General features: G+C 38.7%; 2 long non-coding RNA genes across 4 annotated transcripts in view; one reads left to right on the top strand and one right to left on the bottom strand.

Moving 5' to 3' along the window:
* The window catches only part of LOC129619730 (uncharacterized), a 416113-nt gene that overhangs the window by 50548 nt on the left and 340369 nt on the right, over nucleotides 1-25196 (top strand). The gene's annotated exons all lie outside the window — the stretch shown is intronic.
* On the bottom strand, nucleotides 241-9974 carry LOC129619731 (uncharacterized). Of its 3 annotated transcripts, none has more exons than XR_008698065.1 (4): nucleotides 9896-9974; nucleotides 8289-8408; nucleotides 5041-5104; nucleotides 241-549 (listed from the first exon to the last, which is right to left on the bottom strand). It is a non-coding gene; the product is annotated as an uncharacterized LOC129619731 (long non-coding RNA). The 3 variants fall into 3 exon arrangements; XR_008698066.1 differs by lacking the exon at nucleotides 9896-9974 and adding an exon at nucleotides 8963-9012; XR_008698064.1 differs by lacking the exon at nucleotides 9896-9974 and having other exon boundaries at nucleotides 8289-8649.

Consider the following 25196-nt stretch of genomic DNA (forward strand, 5'->3'; position numbering starts at 1 on the left):
AGAATGAGGCAAGTAGAGAAGGTCATCATAGCATCATGCTGTCTGTTTAAACACTGAAAAGACAAAGTCAGCATGATTACACACACACACACACACACACGCACACACACACACACTCACACACACAGACACACATGCAATCACCAGAAAAGAACGATAGTTACTGGGTGAATATAGGAATGCATGAATGAATAAATAATCTTGATATATATACTTATATTATGAAAAAGACAAACCAATGTATATTAAACAGTTTTAATTTATCCATCATGCTAATTTCTTGTGGCTACTACTAAAAATTATTAAAATCTTGGTGACTTAAAATAACACAAATTTACTCTTTCACAGTTCTAGAGCCTAGAGGTCCAAAATCAAGGTGTGGGAAGGATTATTTCTTTCCAGAGGTTTGGGGAGAATCCATTTTTTTGTGTCTTCTAGCTTCTGGTGGCTGTCAGCATTCATTAGCATTTTTTGGCTTATGGCTACATCCTTCCAATCTCTGCTTCTCTCTTCACATCACCTTCTCTGTGTGTCAAATCTCCCTCTCTCCTGTAAGGATACATGTGATGGCATTTAGAGATTATCCAGAAAATCTAAAATAATTTCCTAGGCCAGGGAAGGAGAGGACACAGATAAAGAAAAGAGAAACATCTGATTTTCTGCCAATATATCAACCAGGCTCAAATGAAATGGCCTTTAGAAATTTTTAGATTTCTATGACCAAGGAAATCCTGGTCTTCAATGTTCTAGCTCTATCATAAAGGTGCTTACCACTATTCTTGACCTTGATTTCTCAAGTTCACCTTTCATCTTTTTGTGCCCACTTGAAATTAATCTCTTGGGGATTTTGACCATTATGAATTAATATTTACCAAAATATGCAATGATATAAGTACCTATCACAATGCAGATGAGGAATAATTAATATATAATCAAGAAGGATGGAGAAGGAAATGGCAACCCACTCCAGTATTCTTGCCTGTAGAATCCCATGAGCAGAGGAGCCTGGCTAGCTACAGTCTATGGGGTCGCAAGAGTTGGACACAACTTAGTAACTAAACCACCACCACCACCAATCAAGAAGGAGCATGGAAACTGATCCTTTATTTTCATGTATCCTCCAATTGTGTCCCACCGCCACCCCGCAGTCCACCCCAAACCCCAAATAAAATGTAGACGGGTAAAAGAAAAAAAATTGACTATGCATGTGTGACTTCAGTATTGCAGATTCCAGGAAATGTTTAGAACTCCTTCGGAAAAAATAAAAAACAACAAAGTTTTCCTAACAGAGACATGGTTTAATAATAAAATTTAATTAGTTCTGTTAACTCCCTGGGTACTTTTTGTAAAATTTCTTTTATATAATTTTTATTAATTATCATATCAAAACAAAGCCTCCTTCTATTTCAGTGTTTTAACCTTCAGGACACATGGCTTTCATCTTGTGTTCAATGGATGGCCCACCCCCACCTTCCCATCACTGGAAAAGGCAAAGGGAGTAAGGGGAGGACATCTCTTCAAGGAAAAACCCAGGAAGCACATTGTCTTTCTGGTCTAAAAGCCAGAATCAAATCACATAACCACAACTAGTCTCAAGGGAAGCTAGAAAAATGTACTCTTCATTTTGAATGGCCTTGTAAGAGTTAAGATTCCATTGCCATGGATGAGGAGAATGTGTACTGTGGATCAACTAACTCTCTCATAGTCCACCCTTTTGCCTAGGCATACATCTGTGGTACTCTTCTCACACATAGGGCACATTCACGCCCTCACCAGATCTCATTCAAGCATCTGACAACCGCTAAAATAAGAGACAAGTTATGTGCCCCTCTATACTAAATTTACAATGGTGGAATAGGACTAGGATAACTGTCTTAAAATCTCTAATTTTAAACAAAGAAAAATAGGAAATACTGAACAGTTATCTAACCATAGAGATTACCAAGGACTGTTGGTAAGAATCATGAAAATTATATGTCTTAGATTAAGCTCCTCATATAGACAGTCTACTGCCCTAATTTGTCTCTCTGTGAGGAGCCTGTGACTTTGCCCACTGGGAAGTTTATTTCTAGTTTAGCGTCCTCTGCGGTCATTTCTGAAGTATGTTTGAGGGCTCCCCTCCTTTTTTCAGTTTGATTTCTTCTGGTTCAGAATGATCTGATTTTAGTTTGACTCATAATATCTTTGTAAACTTAATTTGTACATTCTTTGAAAATATAAAGTCCTCAAAAGTTTAGTAGGTTTCCAATGTTTTTGATCCTCCTCAATTTCATTTGGGAGTAACCACAACCAAAGTTTTGGACATAATTTTAAAATCTGAAATCACTGTTGTTTTTTTGACTTACTGGTGTCTGTATTCTACTATCTTACCCCACTTTCTCAACACAATGGATACTCCTAGAGGATTTTGGAACATTTACCTTGGCTAAAAAAGCAAAGCACTTAATCTGACCTTTACTACTTGTCTGTTCTCAATATCTAGCTGATACTGTGAAGCCCCAAATCACCAGCAGACATATTTCCCACCCATGAGGTTGACAGTCTTGAGGAGACATTGAGGAAGGCATTGTATAGAAAGTGATACTTTGAAAGGTAAACAGAATTTAGATGAAGATACAAACGAAAAGTGATTCAGTCAGAGGAAACTACAGGAAAGGCTGTGAAGGCAAGATAAATGTGGTGAAAGAAAAGCAACATTGGCAAACAGACTAAGATTGGGACTTTCTGCTACTGAAAATGTAGCAGAAGCCAGATGATGGAAAATTTATATACTACATTAATAAGGGCCATTTCATACTTTGAATAGTGAGTGGTGTGGCAGTTTAGTTGCTAAGTCATGTCCGAATCTTGCAACCCTAGGGGCTGAAGCCCTCCAGGATCTTCCATCCATGGGATTTCCCAGGCAAGAATACTGGAGTGGGTGGCCATTTCCTTCTCCAGGAGATCTTCCCGATCCAGGGATTGAGCCTGTGTCTCCTGCATTGCAGGAGAGTTCTTTACTGCTAAGCCACCAGGGAAGCCCATGCTTTGAAAAGGGTGGTAGCTAAATAGATTTATGATAGTCCCTTCTAATCACAGTGTGCAGGATGGATTTAAAAAAAAAAAAAAAAAAAAGCTTGAGACAGCACCACCATTTAGAAGGTTATTATAGTAATCCAGAGAAGAGGTGCTGAGAGAATGATAAAAGGCCAAGAAATTTTTAATAAATAAAGTCTGTAGGACTTGGTGGGTGGTTGATTGTAACAGTGTGAGAGAAAGGGAGAAGGCAAAGTCCAGGAATAGCAAAGGGAGACTGACTCTATTCAGAGGTATTAAGATGGAAGAGTCATGAATTACAGGTGTAAATATTCAGAGGAGGTAAATACAAGATACTTTTTTCTCAGGAGATAATCATATTAGAGAAATTTACTAGGGAGCTTTCAGTAAACAGACAACAGTTAAAATTTTGAAGCCAGAAAGATATCTCTAGGATAGGGTATATGCTGTAAGAAGGAAATCTGAAGATCATCAAAATCTTAGAGGAAAGCAGAAAAAGAGAAGCCTTTCAAGAAACCAGGAAGGAAAGTCAGAGAAGTAATAAGAAGAGAATCAAAGGAGTGGTGTAAAGGAACTGCTCCTGGGGGTGGGGAAAAAGGCTAGATTGCAGTAGGTTGAAGAGTAAATGGGGAAAAGATGAAAGAGTAGGAAAATGCTGCTATGACATTGACAGTGGGAGAATAGAGTGGGAAACAGGCTCAAGCTAGAACTTCTTTTAAGGATAGGAGAGGTTTATCTCTAATATAAACCAAAGACAATGAGGGTGGGGGAGAAGTGGGGGAAATGGATGGATGAGGTCCCATTCCAAGAAGGGAGGAAATCATGAGCATGGTGGAGAGATTAGCCTTGATCCTGAGGGAGGGCTCATCCTGGATTGGAAGATGTGCATGTACATCAATGTATCAGAATTGGGGAAGAGAAAGTTGACAGATGCTACACTTAGGAGTTCCAGCCAGTCCATCCTAAAGGAAATCAGTCCTGAATATTCACTGGAAGGACTGATGTTGAAGCTGAAACTCCAATCCTTTGGCCACCTGATGTAAAGCACTGACTCATTTGAAAAGACCCTGATGCTGGGAAAGATTGAAGGCAGGAGGAGAAGGGGACGGCAGACAATGAGATGGTTGGATGGCATCACCGACTAAATGGACATGAGTTTGAGTAAACTCTGGGAGTTGGTGATAGACAGGGAAGCTTGGCATGCTGCAGTCCATGGGGTTGCAAAGAGTCGGACATGACTGAACAACTGAACTGAACTGAACTGAACTGATACTTAGTTAACTTGATTTTGCAGATAAGTGTAAAGGAGTTGTGAGTGAGCGTGCTTTGGAATCTGCTACTCTCTTCACATTCTCTGCACTTAATACAAGATTTAGATCAAGCCCAGAGAAATGGGGATTAGATGTCCTGGGAGAAGGCAGGAATACAAAAGAGTAAACAAAACAAAAACTTAGAAGTTCATCTCAGCAGTCCCTGCTGTGGGGGTTAGAGAGTGGTCACATCCACGCCTATTCCCTTGGCATCTGCCTTTACCTTCTTCTCTTACAGAGTGGAGGTTTTGGAATTCCCATTCAATCCACTATCAGTCCAGAATATTCAGCTGGAGCAACCTGGGCATAATTATTTTTGAAAATTGGGCTTTAAGGATCAATGGGACTTAACTAAATTTGTGCTAATTTTTAAATGTATAACACTTCTTTAATAGTTGATCATACATCCTGCACATTTGAACTGTTACTCCTAACCATTCTGTGATGTCTATTTTTTCATACTACATTTATCTGAGCTTAGTCAAATATAAGGTACCATTTGAAAACCAAAAAGAAAAAAAAGAGAGAGAGAATGAGAAAGAAAGAAAAGAGACCGAAAATTACCATATGAGCTGAACTTACAGAATCAAAAATAACATCATCTGGTAAAGAAACGCTTTCTGAGTAACTCTCCACAATTGCTGGTGTGGGTTAGAGTTTCAGAGTTTATGCCAAGGCTTTTTGGAACCCATACCTAAATAGTCTCTTCTTCCTCATTCTTCTTTTAAAGCTACTTCATAACCTGAGTCTTCTGAGATCTATAATGAGAGGGAGAAAATATCAAATTTTAGGAGATTCTGCCACACAGGCACTTTGTGAAAATAAATGCTGCAGAATTGCACTTCTTGTTAGAATCACCTACAGCTATTTCTGCAGCCTGGATTTTGACTAAGGCTACAGTGCTGTGTGACTGTCATACAGACACCTAAAGAAAGTACAACAATTACACCTTAAATATAGTGGCTTGCTTGATTATCTATTGCCCATTTAAATGATATTCATTCTTGATTTTATTCCTCCCTTCAAGAAAATTACACAAGATACTATCAACAAATGCGGTATTTAGAAAATTTATAAAGTATGTTACTGTTCTCTTTTATCAGTGTCTTCATTTTAATCTTTTCTAACTCTGATCAGAATATAATATCAACTCAAACTTCAGATCAACACCAATCTAGTTTCTTCATTCTCACATTTAATCTTTGTTCTCTTCGCTGAGGGATAATTTCTGCTCTACATAAGGCAGGTTGAGTACATTGCCACATATATAAGTACTCTCCCTCCTCACACATGCACACTCCCCTACGCACGCGCGCGCACACACACACACACACACACAGGATTTCTACAGGAGGAAGAGAAAAACTGAAACAAACTTCTATGACAAATTTCCCAAACTGGGCCAAAAATAGCCCTTCTGCACGAAAACCATCAATTCAATGCAAAAAAAAACCTCACCATCTGGTTACTGTCAGGTCAACAAGGGCATGAAAGAAGACTCTGTTTTTATACTTGGATTTATTTTTCTTTCACCAAACACGCTGGGTTTCTTCCACTGCATGTATTGTGTCTAGAAAGGGCATATTTGGTCTTCCACATTGAGATAGTCTTAGCAGAACTCTGTCGAAGCACTAGCATTATTTTGTACTTGTCACTCTCAAATGCGATAAGCTACACTCACTCTTTTAATGATAGAGTCTCAAATTCTGATGAAATAGCCTTTCTTACTGTTTTATGCAGACTTAGGCCATAATAACTCTACCTCACTTTAGCACAGGTTCCTGCACAGAACTCTGGTACCAGGAAAACAGCAAAACCAGAAAGGAGCAAGGCCCTGAATAGCACCTGGGAATTGTCCCCAGTGGCCTTGTGTGAAGATGCTCATGATGTGAACCCTGGTCTGCACTGCCAGGTTTCCCAGCTTCCAGAGTGTGAAGGCTGCACTGAGAGCTTTCCTCGCACACAAGCCCAGCACAGCTGCTTTTATTTCTCTAATAATGAAAAGAGCAGAAACACATCTGTTTTAATGCTCTGCTGTTGACAGTTCACCAAAAAATGTGCATTCAACAGTTTTTATCCAAATAGACAGAGACATGTTGGGTCCAAAACACAGAGAGGTTATACGACGTTTTGGTTTTAAGTTTGTGCAAGAAATTCAATTTTTACATTTTTATGTCACGCCTAGAACAAATTTCTCTTCAAATTCTGAGAATATTCTTAGTGAGGCTTCAGGCCGTTTGCTGGGGTGTCACTGCAGTCTGTTGAAGCTCGTTTCTACTTTTTATAAAGTATATTTTGAGATAGTTATTTGACTAAAATTGAATTGTGCAAAACATTTTAGTCTTCAAAGCAAGGAATAGTAAAGGGTACAAACGCATGTATAATGGGCTTATGATGTAATAGAAATATGTGAGCATAGACCATTGCTTCTTTTTGTGATCTGATCATTCTTTAGATTCTCTTCCCCTAAAAAGCCCAGCCTGAAAATAAAAAAACATCATTTCTCTTTGATAAAAACTTGTGTATAAAAAATGTTCAGTTTAACAGATTAATATTTTTCACAGTTTGGGATGACAAAACATGTAGAGTGATTTTACCACTCATGAAGCAGAGAAGGGGAGGGGGGGATAAGATATATAGCATGTGAAATTGCATATCCCTCAAAGGGAAGACGTTTTCCAACATGTCTTTTCAGGATGCCCTGTGTAAATGAGTGGCGAGTGAGTAGCTGTGATCAATGGAGAAGGATTTGGGAGGAGAACAAAGAAAGGGAAGATTGTTGGCTTTCATCTTAGAGTTCATTTCAACCACATCAAATAGATATTTAAAATATATTACTATATGCTATTAAATAATAATAATAATTATGTCATTATTTTTAATATTTTAGATTATTAGAAACCAAAATATTTTAAACACACACCTAGGTTTTCTACCTATGCTATTAAAATTCAGTTTCAGAACCAAGTCTTCTGAGTAACCTCTTTTTGTTATTAATTTGAGATTGTTCCAATAGCAGCAGTTAATTGACTATTAGAATGAAGAAGAAATACAACCTTTTGTTTCAGAAGGAAAAACTGAAGAATTTAAGAGGAATCTCACAACTATCCATACTTGTCTCAAAAGTTTATACTGAGGAAGAACCTGTGTGTACCTAAATGAATAATTGAAAAGAGTCAAGTTGCTTTTCTAACACATGAACAAATAACATATTTTCAAGGCGTTACTTTGAAGTAAAGGTCTCGAACCTTAGCTGCCAGAAGGGCCAATAAGTACAGAAACACGTAGTGCTCTTATAGCTGAAGTATGCAGAATTATTCAACCAAGTTTCAGGTTAGTAATTTTTAAAAGATTTGTTTCACAAGAAGTAGAAAAAGTTTCACCTGTTGGCAGAGGCTTTGGTCTATGTCTATACTCCTTTTATCAACTCAGCCACAACCTATGATCATCGTGAATTTCCAAACCCACATGTACTGTCTTGAACACATTGAGACTCAGCTTCAGATCTGGTGCTTATTCTTTGGATGGGCATTTATTAGCTAATGAACCAACACTGAGTAGTCATGGTCCCTTTATAATTGCTTGTTTGAAAAAAAAATTAAAAAGCTAAATCATTGTGAAAATGTTTGCTGCATATTTACATAATGTGCTCTACACTGTATAGAAATGCACCCTGTTCTCCAAGTGTTTGCAATCTAAATTAAAAAGAAAAAAGTCAATCCACAAAGTTAAAATGTAAAAAGTATAGAAAGAAGTAATAAGGACCAAATTCTCCAGCTCTAAAGTAGGTGTGAGTGAGAGACCAACAGTTAAAATTTTTTTGTTCTTGATCTTAGAAAAATAGGCATTTTCCAGGAAAGGGAAAAACTAGAAATGGGGGAAGAAAATGGTAAGCAATAGTCCCTTTCAGTTTTTAAATTTTCTGGCTTGCTTCTTCCTTACCTATTTATTTTTAAGTATTCTTCATTGGACAGAACGCTGTTCTCTTGACAGAATGTTGCTTCTTTCTGTAGTTTTGCTCAGACCAAGGCTCCAAAACTGTGTTCTGCTAAACATTGTTATCTGTGATGATTCATCATTTTCAGAGAGAAAAGGTTCTGTTAGAAAGGATTCTGCACTAAGAAACAAGGGACCTGATTGCTAATCCTAACTCCTGCTTCAGTGGGGAATTCATTTAGCCAAGTTCACTAAACTGCTCCATGACTCAACTCAACTCATTGATAAAATGAGCAAAATAAGATTTGTGTCATCTTACAGAAATGCTGAAAATTGAGAGCATTTTGCACATTACATGTGTTCTATATTATTATTGTTAGTAAACCTGCCAAAAAGTTAATTCTAAATTTAAAACTAAAAAGCACAAATGAATTTTTCATTTACTCAGTCATAGGGAATCTTGAAGCACAATTAAAAGATCTCAAAGTGGCCCTAGGGACTAAGTGGTAAAACAAACCAGCTTTGCCAAATACTGGGAGTTATAAAAACTTTACCCTGCCCCCAGGCATACTGGTCTTCTTCCAGTTCTCACGCAGAGCTTTTTGTCTAATCAATGAATTGGCTGATTTATGTACAGGTCTAGGGGAAAGAGCTGTGAGTAGCTATTTTATGGTTCTTACTTCTGTGTCCAGCCATATCTCATGGCGTTTCCCCTCCCTCACTGTGCTCCAGCCATCACAGGTTCCTGTTGATATCAAGCCTTTGCTGTGGTGTCAGTAGCCCTTTGGACTAATCACTTTGGCCCTGGATCTTCATCTGGCCAATCATTCTTATGCCTCAGATCTCTGCTCAAACATTACCTTAACAAGAAGCCTTTCACAACTATGCTACTACCTACATATAAATATGCTCACCCTTTATTCCCTATCACATCACTCTCATGGCATGACCACCTTTATCTCATCATTTGTCTAGTATATAATCAAAGGAAAAAAGAATGATCCTTTGGTTCTCTTTCCCTCACTCCTGTGCCTAATCATCAACTAGTCACTAGTAAACTAGTCTCCAAAATCCACTCAGTAAATATTCATTCATCTCCATCTCTAAGGTTTTTTCTCTTTATTTACTAACATCATTGCTTTAGACTATACCAATACCCTCTATTTGGAGGACCCGCTTCCACATCGATCCCCACATATTCAATTTTTTATAGTAATCAGAATAATCTTTTTTTTAAAAAAAACTTAAATCAGGAACCTCCCTGGTGGTCCAGTGGCTATGACTTGGTGCTCCCACTGCAGGGGCCCTGAGTTTGACCCCTGGTCAGGGAACCAGGTCTCACATGCCATGATTAAGAGTGCACACGTGCAGCTAAACATCTCTTGTACCAAATGAAAATCAAAGATCCTGTGTTCCACAACAAAGACCAGGCACAGTCAAATAAATAAATATTAATAAATATTAAAACACAAAAAACTGAAGTCAGACTCTTCATGCCGTTTGAAAGCCCCTGATACTTTCTCTATTACTTGGAGATCCTAACTCCTTACCATGGCCTGCAAGTCCTGCCCACTTCTCTAACTTCACCATCTACCGTCCCTCCTCAGCCATACCTCTGGCCTCCTTCCTGTTTCATCAGGGCATTCACTTGTTGCCTGTGCTTTAGCACATGTCTCTCTGACCTTCATATGACTGGCTTGTTCTCACTATTCAAGTTTTATCTCAAATACCTCCTTCTAGATAGACCCCTCCTTGACTGTCCTCCACTCTTCATCACATTTCATCACATTACTGTGTGTTATTTTCTCCATAGCATCTGTCACTATCTGAAATAATACCACTCTTTCATTTGCTCATTTACAAGTTTTCCATCTCTCCTACTCACATATTAGATCTTTGACAGCAGGGACATTTTTTTGTTTTACCGTTATTTCCTTAGTATTTGAAATAAGATATATCCAAATAGTAGATGCCTAATTCAAATATTAATTCAATAAATTAATAAGTGGTTTATTGCTTGTCTTACAAATAAATGTAACTTCCTTGACAGAAGGAACTTGCCTATCACATATATTGCTATAGGCTTATTATCCAACTCAGTGCTTGATGAGTACTCATTAGTATTTTGGAGGGCTATTTGTTGAATGAAAGATAAATAAATGACTGAATCTGAAGAAGATAATAAATGTAAGCATTTCTAGTTTATAGTTCCCAATTTATTTGTAATGGACATGTGGCAGCAGAAGTTAGAAATGCTAATATCTTTTAGTAGCCTATACAAAGGGCAGGTAACCAAGAATTTCCTTTGAAAGATGTGATTGGGTCAATAAGTATAGATTCTCATTTAAGACCAAAGCACCCAATCTCTTAGCTGCTATGACCATTGCCTATTGATGATTCACAAATAAGTCCCTCCCTAGGAATTGCCTCCCCCAACCTCAAAGAGCTATCTCACCCAAAGTGATGGTGTTCATATCCAGTGATGCTAGATACTGGAGTATGTGCATGCATGTGCTCAGTCGTGGCCGACCCTTTGAGGACCCACCAGGCTCCTCAGTCCATGGAATTTTCTAGACAAGAATACTGGAGTGGGTTGCCATTTCCTTCTCCAGGGGATCTTCTGGACTCAGGGATCGAACCCGTGTCTCTTGCGTCTCCTTTGCATAAGGGCACAAATACCTTTCCTTTGTCTGAGAACCTCTGTAGAAACTGCCTCACATAGTAAGTATCCCTCTTCCTAGTCTTTCTCCCCTCTTTCCTTTAGAGGTATTGTTTCTGCCCTTAAATTTTACCAGAGCCTATTCCCTAGGATACTCACCTAAGAGACCTGGCTTTAGGAATTAGTTCTAAAATAGGATTTTGGAGTTGAATCAACCTTTATCCTGCAGCCATGAGGACCTATTACTGATACTAGGTGGAGTTCAGAGAGCCTCTGGCATACTGCCACTGTGCAGTTGGAATGGGATACAAGTGGAAGGAAATATGCTGATAATAGAAATACCCCCAGGTGTTTGAGAGGGTCAGGAGGAGTCGCAATTATAAGAATATAGAATCAGAGAGTTGTAGCCAGAAGCTACTGAGACATTAGAGAAAGAAAATAAAATGTCTTGGGCAATTAATTACCAAGTCAAATGAAATGTGAAAGCCAGAGACCTTGGCAGCATACACGGCATACATATTTCTGTAGCCAAAAGCACAAAAAGCTGAGGACCAAACCCAGGTTTGCCCTACACTAGGGTGTTGCAGTGAAGGATGAGTTTTCAATCCTCTCCTGCAGGCAGGGACCTGGCTGGGAAGGAGTGGGACTCTGAAAGCTTACAATGGAAATATCAGGCTCAATGTACCTGAAGATACCCCTCATTCCCAGTTAAAGGTGAGCACTTAATAGTGATGTGGAGATCTCTGCCTTGCAACACAGCAAGAAAGAGCTGTCCCAAGATGGAGGAAGCTTATTTTGAAAGCAAAACAGGTCTGAGCGCTGCAGGAGAACACTGCAGTGAACGCCTTGGTGCACTGCCCGTGCCCCACTAAGGGCCCATGCTCTCATTACCACAGTTGCTGGTGGTGCAGCCCATTGCCAGCTCTCAACAGAGTCCTCCCAGAGACCTCTCCTTGCTGGAAGAAGCTGCCTTTGCAAGATTATGCCTGTTTCCAAGAAAAACCTGTGTCCAACGACTAGTTGACATAGGGTTACAAAGACCTAGCCCTCTTGTCTCAATTTGGAACATCTCTGAAGTGCAATGCCACTTCCAAGACTCTTTGAGGATTGGCTGAAGCCACTGCTGCAATTACGTTGCTGTTCTGCAGCTTTTCTCTGCCCAGTCCTACCTCTCTTACCTTCCAAAGTGCTGTTACAAAGAGGACTCCTCAGTTAGACTTCCCTAGTGGCCCAGTGGCTAAGATTTTGCACTCCCAATGGAGGGGGGCTCAGTTCAATCCCTGGTCAAGGAATTACATCCCACATGCCACAACTAAAGATCCCACATGCCACAATGAAGATTGAAGATCTTGAGTGCCACAGCTAAGACCTACCACAGCCAAGTAAATAATAAATAAAAATAAATATTAAAAAACAGAAGATTCAACCAATAGACCATCTCCGATCAATTTTCATCTTAGATTCTGTTTTTTAAAGAGCTTGCCCTCTGCAGTTATTAAACTAGGATTAATTTCTGACAGAAGGCTTCCTTGGTGGCTCAGTGGTAAAGAATCCACCTGCTAATGCTCTGGGAGTTGGTGATGGACAGGGAAGCCTGGTGTGTTTCAGTCCATAGGGTCACAAAGAGTCTAACACGACTGAGTGACTGAACTGAACTGCTAATGCAAGAGACACGAGTTTGACCCCTGGGTTGGGAACATCTCCTGGAGAAGGAAATGGCAGCTCACTCCAGTATTCTTGTCTGGAAAATCCCATGGACAGAGATGCCCTGTGGGCTACCATCCTTGAGATAATAAAGTGTTGGACATGACTTAGCAACTAAACAACAATAATAATATGCATTGTCACAGTTTGTTAGAGTAATAGAAGAATGGATGAGACAAGATTATTTTGGGAAAAGACAGAACCATAAAAGTTTTGGGCAAATCAGTGTTCAGAAAGATGCGCTCTGAATAGGAAAATATGGGTTCAAACTGGGGCTCTTCTACCTTTGTGTGTGTGCAAATCATTTCACTTGGTCTCCTTTTATTTAAAAAAAAAAAATCTGAATAATTTTGTCAGCAGAATCATTCTAAACAGATAGGTGAGGAGTTCTCTACAGAAAGAGAACCAGGAATGACTTTCTTGATTTAAGTTATTTTGGCCTAAGCCATTTTGTAATCTAAGCCTGGTCACAATGGTTGCCTTTGAACAGGTTTCAGTAATAATGATCTTGTGGGGAACTAAAGAGCAAACTGTTATCGGCAAGTAAAGTAACAACAGTAGAGATAATAAATAAACTGTAAAGACTCCCAGTTCTGTTTCAATGGTAAGTGAAAGTCTCTTAGTCATGCCCAACTCTTTAAGACTCCATGGACTATACAATCCTTGGAATTCTCTAGGCCAGAATACTGGAGTGGGTAGCATTTCCCTCCTCCAGGGGATCTTCCCAACCCAGGGATCGAATCCAGGTCTCACACATTGTGGGCAGATTCTTTACCAGCTAAGCCACAAGGAAAGCCCAAGAATACTGGAGTGGGTAGCCGATCCCTTCTCCAGCAGATCTTCCCAACCCAGGAATTGAACTGGGGTCTCCTGCATCGCAGGTGGATTCTTCACCAACTGAGCTATCAGGGAAGCCCTTGTTTCAGTGGTAAAGATAATCCCAAATCATTTTCTTGAGCTGTTTTGCAGAATGAAAGCCCTCTTGGGCACTCAACCACTCAATCAACTGGAACCTAAGGAACGATGATGTTGCCCTTTACGAACTATCAGTGATTTCAATCAACAAAGCTTAGACTCTGTCGACCTTTGCCCCAATCCCATGCTGAATTCTCCTCTACTCAAGCCGCTTCATGAATTGCATGTACCCTTAACTTAAAACTTCCCCAGTTTTGCAGTTCCAGGAGGCATTACTTTGGAAAAGACCTTCAGTGTTCCCTTTACTTGAAGCAAATAATAAATCCTTCCTTTTCCCAATCTTTGACTTGACTGTGTCTTTTGACTCCACATCTACAAAGAGGTGAACCAGTTTTCAGGTAACATTTTCACTACTGATTCCAAAACTACTGGAGGCATATGCTGAGCTTTTGTGATTCTCTCTCTCTCTTTCTTTTTTTTACAGATCTATTGATAAATTTGTAAATGAAAACAGTGTAGTCACTTTTTTTCTTTAATTGAAGTTTATTCCATTTAAAACAGGTGGATACTATTCTAAGATGATGTTGTTTCTATTTCTTAGTATTCTGATACTTCTGAATAAAATGATGAAGATGGTAGATTGTAGAAGATGGTATTTTTAAAATGCTCTTATTTAGCAAAAAGAAAAAAAAAAGTCAGCAGTCCAACATCAAATTTTTAGAACATTAAAAAAAAATAGAGTATTAAATAAGTTCCAATGTTTTTTTGGCTTATCAAAACTGAATAGTGCATATCTAAATTTATTCACATTTGAGCAGAGAATCTAATAGAAAAATATTGCCTTTCCATTTGTGTTTACTTTAGAATTGATTCACCCTTTTGGAAATACCTAGCCCATCAGGCAATTCTGGCCTAATAAATGATAGAAGCAGGTGGCAACACATCAGCCCAGCAGGGGACAAACATTCATATCCCAGGAGAGTAAGTACTTCAAATTCTCAGCTGAATTTAAGTGGCTTTGGAAATGCTTGCAAAAGTTAGAGACTCTTTCTAGTATCTTTTGGCAGCCTATTGGAAGGGCAGGTAGCCAAGAATTTTACTTTGAAAGATGTCATTGGGTCAGTAATTATGGGTGATTTTTGTTGTTAATGTTGCTTACAGTAAATATAAGCAACATTTGTTTGGAAGCCGTGAAAAACACCTCTGCCCTGTGATAAGCAATTTGCATATCTGGAGATATGACAAAAGGCAGCCTCTCCGGGGACCTGACACTGGCTTTTCTAGGTTTTGAGAAGTGACAGAACTGTTTTCTTAGCTGCTACGAAGCATTATACTAGGTAGATTCTTAAATAAAACACAAGGATGAAATTTGAATCCCTAGGCATGCTACACTTAGATTGGTTTACTGTTGTTGTCTGAAAATGAAAGTTTTTATAATTGTGTACATAATGTCTTTGAACTCTGAGCATCTGCTTGAAACAGCTGTTTCTGATTAAAATTAAACTGAAAAATTTCACCAGTGGAGAATCTGCTGCAGATAAAAAGGAAAAATTGTGGGTGTAATGGGAGTCGTGCAAGCTCCAACTACTCACTCCAGATTAAGTTCCAGAAGTCCTTGCTCATTTTATTTGGAGAAAGAGAAGGAGTTTAATGTTAAAAGTTGGAAATCTTTGAAGATTAAGGACCTTTTAGCAGGTACGGTACTAAGACTTCAACCAGTTCAATAACAGAAAAACATTTTTTAATCTTCCCCAACAACAAAGATCAATATGTAGTTGACTTTAAATGTTCTTAGAAGCATTTTTTAATTGTGACAATTGTGTCTAGGGAATTTATATTTCCTACTATAAATGGGAACTGTATGGTTAATTCCAAATTCATATTTTCTAGAATGGCTGGTTTTATCAATATGTGTCAACTAGGATAGGCAACAGTACCCAGCTATTCAATCAAGGACTAATCAAGGCATTGCTGTGAAGGTATTTTGTAGATGTGGTTAACATTGTACAGTCAACTGCCTTCAAGTGAAGGAGATTGTTCTCTGTCATGTAGGTGAGCCTGTCCAATTAGATGAAAGACTTTAAAAGCAAATACTGAGGTTTCTGTGAAGAAGAAGAAATTGAAGCTAAAGACTCCAGAATCAACTCCTGGTGTTTACAGTCTGCAGGCCTATCTTACAAATTTGAATTTGCTAGCCTCTACAACAGGATTCCCAGGTGACTCAGCAATAAAGTATCTGCCTACAATGCCGGAGACCTGGGGTTCAATTCCTGGGTCAGGAAGATTCTCTGGAGAAGGAAATGGCAACCAACTCTAATATTCTTGCCTAGGAAATCCCACAGACAGTGGAGCCTGGCAGGCTCTATAGTCCATGGAGTTGCCAAATAAACAACAAGCCTCCACAATAACAAAAGACAATACCTTGGAGCTTCTCTTGGTGACTCAGTGGTAAATAATCTGCCTGGCAATGCAAGAGACACAGGTTTGATCCTGATTGAAGAAGATCCCACATGCCACTAAGCAACTAAGCCTGTGTACCACAACTACCGAGCCAGCACTCTAGAGCCTGTGAGCTGCAACTGCTGAGCCCAGGTCCACAACTACTGAAGCCCATGCACCCTAGAACCCATGCTCTGCAGCAAGAGAAGCCGCCACAATAAGAAGCCCACACACTGCAACTAGAGATTAGCCCCTGCTCGCCACAACCAGAGAAAAGCCTGAGCAGCAATGAAGACCCAGCACAGTCAAAATAAATAAATAAAGTTATATTTTAACAAGGCAGTACCTTGAAATAAATATCTTTATATGCATACATGTACATGTTGTCTACTTGTTCTGATGTTTTGGGGAACATTGATTGTTACGTCTTCTAAATAGTAACAACCTTTTTATATGGATGAAAGCACCCCTAATATTTGCAAAATGATTTTCACTGTTCATCATAAACCAACAGTTACTATAAATCAAAACCCTCTCACCTATTTTCCCATCAACATGATTTTTATTTCTACATCTCAATTCCTCATTGGCAATCAGAAATATTATTGCATGATTAGTTATAATGAGATGTCAAATATCAAAAACAGAGGCAATTCTCTTTCAAAAAACAATGATTATGCCTACTTGAAGTAGGGGGAAACGGGGTCATCTATTAACCTCTTTAAACTATTACTTATCAATAATAAAGATTATTAAAACCTTCCTTCACTATCATCCTCAGCCAGTTATTTGATAATAGAAAAAAAAGGATAGAAAGGAAAGAGGGAGAGAGAGCTAGAGAGATTGAAAAACCACTTTTACACTGTTTACTAGAACAGCAATAGACTATCATCTAATTTGGGGACTTCAAACAAAGAGAAAAGTAGACATTTTACTAGCTGCCAGGGAGTAATTCTACCATCAAGAACTTACAGATAAAAAGTAAAAGATTAAATTATGGTACCTGCTCATCTAGTTCATATCCCTGAAGTTAATGATGAATTAACTGCGATTCCTATCATCAACTTTTTTATTTTTCTTTTGGCTTCATGGTGTGGCTTGAGGGATCTTAGTTCCCTGACCAGGGATTGAATTCATGCCATCGGCAGTGAAAACACAAAGTCCTAACCACTGAACCACCAGGGAATGCCCTATCGTCATTTTATTTACAGAGCAAAACTCTATGGCACCAAACCACAGTGGCAAGGTGACCATTTCTCTACCACATTTGTCTTTAACCTTGTATATCAATTTTGGTATTTCTCTTATACCTAAAGGAGGACGAAGGGGCGACAGAGGATGAGTTGGTGGATGGCATCATTGACTGAATGGGCATGAGTTTAAGCAAACTCTGGGAGATGGTGAAGGATAGGGAAGCTTGGTGTGCTGCAGTCCAGGGGTTACAAAGAGTCAGACATGACTGAGCGACTGAACAACAAAAGGATTGTGCAAAAAAAAAAAAAAAAAAAAGAAAGAAATGGAAAGAAAAATGTTATGACTAAATAGCTTAAATGTTAGAACACAAGTGATCATTATGCTAGGGTTATTATTATGCATGGCTCAATACTGGAAAACTTAGTAGCTTAAAATAATATAAATTGTGTTATCTTAACAGTTGCTGCAGGAAAATGAGACCAGCTTAACTGGCTTGGTTACAGCTCAAGGTCTCTCACAGGTTGTGCTCAAGGTATCATCCTGGGCTACAGTTAACTGAAAGTTTGACTGGACTGGAAGATCCTTTTCCAGAATGGTTTTCTCACACAAATATTGGCAGAAAGCCTTAATTCCTCATTGCAGGAATCTCTCTGTAGGTCTTCTTGAGTGTCTTTACAATGTCTGAGCTGTTTTCTCCCATAGTGCATGATTCAGAAGAGCAAGGAGAAAGTTTCTCTCTCTTTTTTTCTTTTTTCGGCCAGGCAGGAGAGGGGCATGCAGGATCTTGGTTCCCAAATTAGTGATGGAACCTGTGCCCCCTACAGTGGAAGCTTGGAGTATTAACCACTAGACCATGAGGAAGTCTCAAGGGGAAAATTTGAATGTCTTTTGTGACCTTGCCTCAAAAGTCGAGATCTGCTACTTCCACAACATCCAGTTAGTTATCTGATCTGATTGGGCCCTATTCACTATGGAAGGGTACAGCTAAGATCATGAATATCAAAACAGGAAAATACGTGGGTCTATCTTTGACACTGGCTACCACAATCATTCTTGGTGGCTTCCCTGGTGGCTCAGAGGCTCAAGCGTCTGCCTGCAATGCGGGAGACCTGGATTTGATCCCTGGGTTGGGAAGATTCCCCTGGAGTAGGAAATAGCAACCCACTCCAGTATTCTTGCCTGGAGAATCCCATGGACGGAGGAACCTGGTGGGCTACAGTCCACGGGGTCGCAAAGAGTCGGACATGACTGAGCGACTTCACTTTCACCACAATCATTAAATAAGAGGTACAGAAAGCACATTTTAGATCAATAAATGCATATTCATAGAGTTAAAATCTACTTATCAATTCTGAAATGATAGCATAATCAGAATCGGGCAGAATTCATCATGGAGGGTTTTCTGAAAGTGGCAAGGAGTTTTTAGGTGGATTTTGAACTGATTTTTGGTGGGCAGAGAACATAAAGTGAGGGCATAATCCAGTTAAATGTATGTGCCTATTTTAGTAGACTACTAATGGGGTTGCAAAGAGTCGGATATGACTGAGCGACTGAACTGACTGAACTGAAAGGGTAAGAATTACTCCCTAAGAGTTTACAGCAACTTTCTAACTGTGGGTAAAAAACATCTCAGGAATTACTGCCTCACATCTGAGGTATTACTACCACAAATATCTAAATGTTTCTTTAAAATACATGTTTTCTTTACATAGATATAAAAAATAAAAAGCCACTGTAATGAGTAACAAATTTAAGGAAATGTGCTTAGCTAAATGCATGTTTTCTTTTTGTGCATGTAAAAGTATATTAACTACTAATATCACAAACATGCAAAATACATTTTTAAATGTTCCACTGTGCCTTTGTTTAATGTCAACTAAAATTGGTGAATAAGCTTGAGTTTAAAATCAGGTTATCAATAGACTGCTGATGTTATCAATCTAAATTATCTACTTTGCCAGATGCTCATTAAATCGTTCTGAGAAAATCATCCTGGATTGTAATTTGGCATCTCTTCTATTTGCTGTTTGTTATTGTTATTGTTCTGTCACTTAGTCCTACTCTTCATAACCCCATGAACTGGAGCACGCCAAGCTCCCCACCCTTTGCTATCTCCTGGAGTTTGCTCAAATTCATTGCCATTGAGTTGGTGATGAACCCCTTGGATTCAGAGCATGAATATAATCTCAGACATTTAGTAACTGTATGATCTTGGTCAAGTAACTTTTCAAAGCCTCAGTTTCTTCATTTGTTAAAAAAAAGAAAGAAAGAAAGAAGTTCCTTTTCCTGTGTAATCACACCTATCCTATATGGTTTAGTTACAAGTAAGTGAACTGTTGTGTGTGAATCACTAAGAATGGTCATTGGCATTCAATAAATGGCAGACATAATGCACATTAAGTTATTTGGACAGGCAGCATTTGTCACTTTCTTGCTTTGCATTATGTGGGAAGAATAAGACGCATACAGTGCCTCCCCTCTGGCCTGCTCAAAAACTACCCCAGGCTATTGCGACACAAAGGTGCCTGCTTTGTGACATCATAGAAACATCCCATGGTTACTGTTAACAATCCCATTGGAGGTTTCAAGCTGGAAACCTCTGCCTACAGCTCTTTCTTGTGAGAGCTGGCCACAGCAGTCTCCTTGGAGGTTTGGATGCACTGCCTCCCCAAATAACGTCCTCTCACGATCTGAAATTTCAGGGTGTGCAAGCCGTAAAATCCGACCAGAAGATCCTTTAGTCAGACAACTTTGTAACCTTTTATTCCCTTTGAGCCAGCAGGTGGAATGAAAATTATTCATAAGTAAACGTGGTGTTGTTGTTCAGTCACTAAGTCGTGTTCGACTCTTTGTGACATCATGGACTGCAGCAGGCCAGACTTCCATGTTCTTCACTTTCTTCCAGAGTTTGCTCAAACTCATGTCCATTGATTCGGTGGTGTCATCCAATCATTTCATCCTCTGTTGCTCTCTTCTCTCCTGCCCTCAATCTTTCCCAGCATCAAGGTCTTTTCCAATGAATCATCTCTTTGCATCAGGTGGCCAAAGTATTGGAGTTTCAGCTTCAGCATCAGTCTTTCCAATGAATATTTAGGACTGATTTCCTTTAGGATTGACTGGTTGGATCTCCTTGCATTCCAAGAGACTGTCAAGAGTCTCCTTCAGCACCACAGTTCAAAAGCATTAATTCTTCAGCTCTCAGCCTTCTTTATGGTCAAACTCTCACATCCACACATGACTACTGGAAAAACCATAGCTTTGACTATCCAGACGTTTGTTGGCAAAGTGATGTCTCTGTTTTTCAATATGCTGTCTAGATTTGTCATAACTTTCTTCCAAGGAGCAATTGTTCAGTAAACTATTTGCAAGTCAGCAAACATAAATATTCTGTTTGTTAGTTTTAGCTTTCATTACAAATTAGTCACTGGAGTTTCTTTATAAATCAGTTTCCAGTAAGTTTGTTATATGTCAATTCACAAGACTTAATTCATTGCCTCAAAGTACACTGGCAAAAATTTCCTAGAATTTGGAAAGTTGAACAACCAATCTCTGGAATGTAATCCTCACTTTGAAGCTTCTTTGGCTAAAGCGCTGTCTGAGAGACCAGTGGGCCTCTCAAGATAAATGATAACAAACTGGGACAAAATTTTCCCAACTAATTTTCCCTTATACTTTGAATAAATCAAAACTGTATCTAGTAAAAATCAAAATTTTAGGAGGAAGAAAACAGAAACTTCTATTTGAGAATGGAAAGAATATAAAATCCTTTACTCTTCCCACAGAAAAGGCATGATGTCATATTTTCTTTTAAATATAATTAACATATCTGAATGTTTCTATTTTTAATGGCCCATCAGGAAGAATACCACGAAAGATGATCACACAAGGGTTCAATTCTTTGTTCTCTCTCTACTTATCATGTAGCAGGAGACCATCACCTCCATTTTTTTACATTTATTTCAGTTTCTTCAACTTAAAGAACTGGTGCTTTGGTTAGATTATCTCTAAAATTCCTTTTGGTGGAAAACTTGTTTTCCTACTGACTCCAATTGCAAATCCTTCAGAAAAATAGGATAGTGTAAATAGTTCCAGTAAAACAAAAAGGGCCAAAACAACAATAAGATATTATTTCCAAAAGAAAAAAAAACACAAACTTCTCCCATTATTGCAGAATTTAATTAGTGTGCTTAAAAACATTCCATAATTATTATTAACTCCCCTAATTTATTCCATCCACATAGAGATTACAGAAGAACAGAACAGAGCTGAATCCAGAATTTCAGTAGCTGAGATACTATAGATCAAGAGACTAAAATGTTGCTAGATTGTGAGAGACACATTGAGGGAAATCGGCCAGATAGCCTTAATTTTTAAGGTACATTTTGCTCATCTCTATTAACAGATTTGAAACTCCAGAGTGGGTCCTAGATATTTGTACAGGAAAAAAAAGAAAAGCTTCTACAAAACCAGGGTCACCCTAACCCTTAAAAAAAAAAAAAAGCATTATGTGCTTCTTCCTTATCTGAAAAATCTTAACTATGCTTTTAAAATCACTTTCTGGTAGGTTTTATGAGAAACTGCCTCCCTTATCCCACTGCTTACTGCATGAGCCTATGTACGTGATAAACACCAAGCATTTTGAAGTGCCCTGACGTCTTTATAAACAAACTTGCCTGACCTCAGCCGCAGATAACAGCATGTATTTTTCATTTGGGAACCATCACGAAATGACTGTTAGAAATTCGGAGATTTGCAGAGAGATCTACAGGAATAATTCCTTCGGTTTTTTAATATTCCTCTTTTAGGAAAAATCATCCTTCTGCTGTGTAATTCTTTTGATTTTTGTAATTACATTTTTCTTTCACAAATATTTCTGCCCTCTTGGAAAAGAGCTTAAACTGCTGTGTTTTATGGAAAACACATGATGCCTGATTTTTTCCCCTGAATAAGAAGTATTTCTCAAGTTATCCCAAAATATACTTTATTTCCTTAAAAGGCAGTTTGGGGGACAAATGGGAAGGATAATGCTCTTTATAATCACTTAAAGTATTGACTTCTTATAATACACATTTTTCCTGTCGTGTTCCTATCAGAAATTTTATCAAAGACCTGAGCTTCTAGGCTCTGATGGAGACCTTCCCAAGTACATTGTTTTGCATGGTATGGTAACAGAGGTAGGTAAAATAATGTGTAGAGTAAAAGCCAAAATGAGATATTTTCTACAAGAGGCAATATAATGACATAATGTAAAGTTACTATTTTAATTATTGCCAGTGGAGAGAAAATAGGAAAACAAAATATATTGTAAATTTTAGTAGAAAGAGCACTGGGCTCAGATTTGGGCTGCCATGGTTTCACTTCCTGGCTTACCTTGGAAAGACCTTTGTTTCCTCAGCTATAAAATGAGAAAGTGGATTCTGATTTCCCTTCAGGCTTAAAAAGCTAAGACAATACTTTTAATTCATCCTGTATGTTATGAACTCAATTATATACCCCTGCAAATTCAAATATTGAAGCCCCAACCTCCAGTGCCTCAAAATGTAACTGTATTTTGAGATGAGGCCTTTAAACAGGTGATTAAGTTAAAAAGAGATCATTAGGATAGGCCTATCCAATCTGACCGGAGAAGGCAATGGCCCACTCCAGTACTCTTGCCTGGAAAATCCCACGGACGAAGGAGCCTGGTAGGCTGCAGTCCATGGGGTCGCTAAGAGTCGGACACGACCGAGCGACTTCACTTTCACTTTTCACTTTCATGCATTGGAGAAGGAAATAGCAACCCACTCCAGTGTTCTTTCCTGGAGAATCCCAGGGACGGGGGAGCCTGGTGGGCTACCGTCTATGGGGTCGCACAGAGTCGGACACGACTGAAACGACTTAGCAGCAGCAGCAGCATCCAATCTGACTCGGGTCCTTATGGGAAGAAGAGATTTGAACATGCAGGGAGTCACCAGGGTTTCATGTGCACAGAAGGAATAATATAATAAAGTAAACCAGCTTTTATTTCTTCTTCTTTACATCTCTGTGATCACTGTTTATTTTAAATATACGTCTAGATGAAAAAATATGTGGTACCATAGGGGTTTGAAATAAACTAGGCAGAAGCAAGCTCAAATGATTCCTTATTGTTAAGAATTTACTCTAGAAATAAGTGATGTGGCTGAGTCTGCATGTGTCAGCCCCTCTGTATAACTGGAAGTTCTCTGAATTAACTTACATATAGAATCCAATGTTTACCAAAAGATAAGTAATAAAAATATGCTTCTTTAAAGCTTACATGTATTATTAAAAATCATCAGGAAGAACAACAATTATTTAGAATTTAGACCACAACTGTAGCCCGAACCGAATCTTGCCTGCTGCCTATTTTTATAAATAAAGTTTTATTGGAACACAGACACTTCCAGCCATTTGTGTTTTGTCTATGGCTTCTTTCTTTCTACAGCATCAAGACTGAGTAATTGAAACAGGTTTCTTTTATCCCCCAAAGTCCCAAACAGTTACTATTTGGCCCTTTACAGAAAAAGTTGCTTGCTGATGCTCAACTTAGACCAGCAAAAGACTTTTTCTGGGGAAGAGTATTTTAACACTGATACTGTTTTAGAATTGCTGGTGTTTGGTGATGATACAGGACAAAACACACTAGACAGTGTACATACTGACTGCCTGAACCCAGGTAGACCATTCCCACTGCTCTGATCTTGGTGCCACTGGTATACAGTAAGCTTTTGACTAAGTAGCCTCCCAGGGCTCAGATTCAGTAAATATTTGGGGTCCTGCAAATACTCACACAACATGTTGATTAGGCCTTAGATTCCATCTGGCTGATCCCAGAGAACTATTTGAAAACATAAATATAGATGAGGTAGAAAAACCTAGAAGAAAAGAGTTTGAAAGGTACCATACCTTCTCTTTGATGTTTAAATGATTAAAACAAATGGTAGACTATTTCTATTGCTTGAACTGTGCCTTGGATGTAGGAAACACTTATACATATATACAGTGAGACAAAGAAAGAACTAGCCAAGAAGAAATGTCAAGAAAGGATGATGGAGATGAAAATGTAAAATGGATAATGTTGGTTCTGGCCAACTTGGAGATGGGTAGTAATCCCCTAACCACATCAGCCTGCCTGAAATCTCAAGTGTTCTTGGGGAGCGGGGGAACCAGGCTGTGTGGGTGAATCTGAGGACTCACACCATTAGATCTGTAAACCTTGGGGCCCAAGTTGAGTGTTTGTGTGTGTGTGCTTTCCTGACTGAAGAAAGTAGTGTCATTCATTTTGTCTTTTTTAAGCGACCTCAGTTAATGGATGCTGGTGACTGAGTCACGGCTTTATTTTAGCAGATTGAAAGAGCAAGAGTTGAGAGCAGTGAGCCTGATGATAGACATGGAGATGACAGGAGCTAAGCCTATGAGGTTGCTGGGACTTGGCTGTTAGACTGTCACCCCAGGGACACAATAGCCACGGAGGTTCAGGAGCCATTGGTGGCTCCAGAAGACACTGGAGTAAGGACCTCTCGAAGACAGTGATGAGCAGTTGGCTCTGGGAAGAATGGACAGAGTAGGTTCTATGAATTCCTGCTCAGCAGGAAAAAGATAAGAATTGATTCTTAGGAGGAGGAAGGAGGGAGGAGGGTTCAGGATGGGGAACACATGTATACCTGTGGTGGATTCATTTTGATATTTGGCAAATCTAATACAATTATGTTAAGTTTAAAAATAAAATAAAATTTAAAAAAAAATAAAAAAAAAAAGAATTGATTCATAAGCACTGAGGAATATTAAGATAATTTGGGCAAGGGAGTGCTGAAGAAGATTGTAAATTCTATAATGGAGCAGCTAGATGCTCCAAAGTATGGCAGTTGAGATTCTAATGTAACATGAGATGAATTTTTAGTCTCTGAATATTAAAATCAAAATGTTTAGATTATAGATTTAGGACATATTCAGCCAAAACACTTAAGTAATTATTAGCTGTTGTTTAATAACATCTAAATCCA

The sequence above is a fragment of the Bubalus kerabau genome, chromosome 9 (genome assembly GCF_029407905.1).
Source record: "Bubalus kerabau isolate K-KA32 ecotype Philippines breed swamp buffalo chromosome 9, PCC_UOA_SB_1v2, whole genome shotgun sequence".
Taxonomy (NCBI): domain Eukaryota; kingdom Metazoa; phylum Chordata; class Mammalia; order Artiodactyla; family Bovidae; genus Bubalus; species Bubalus kerabau.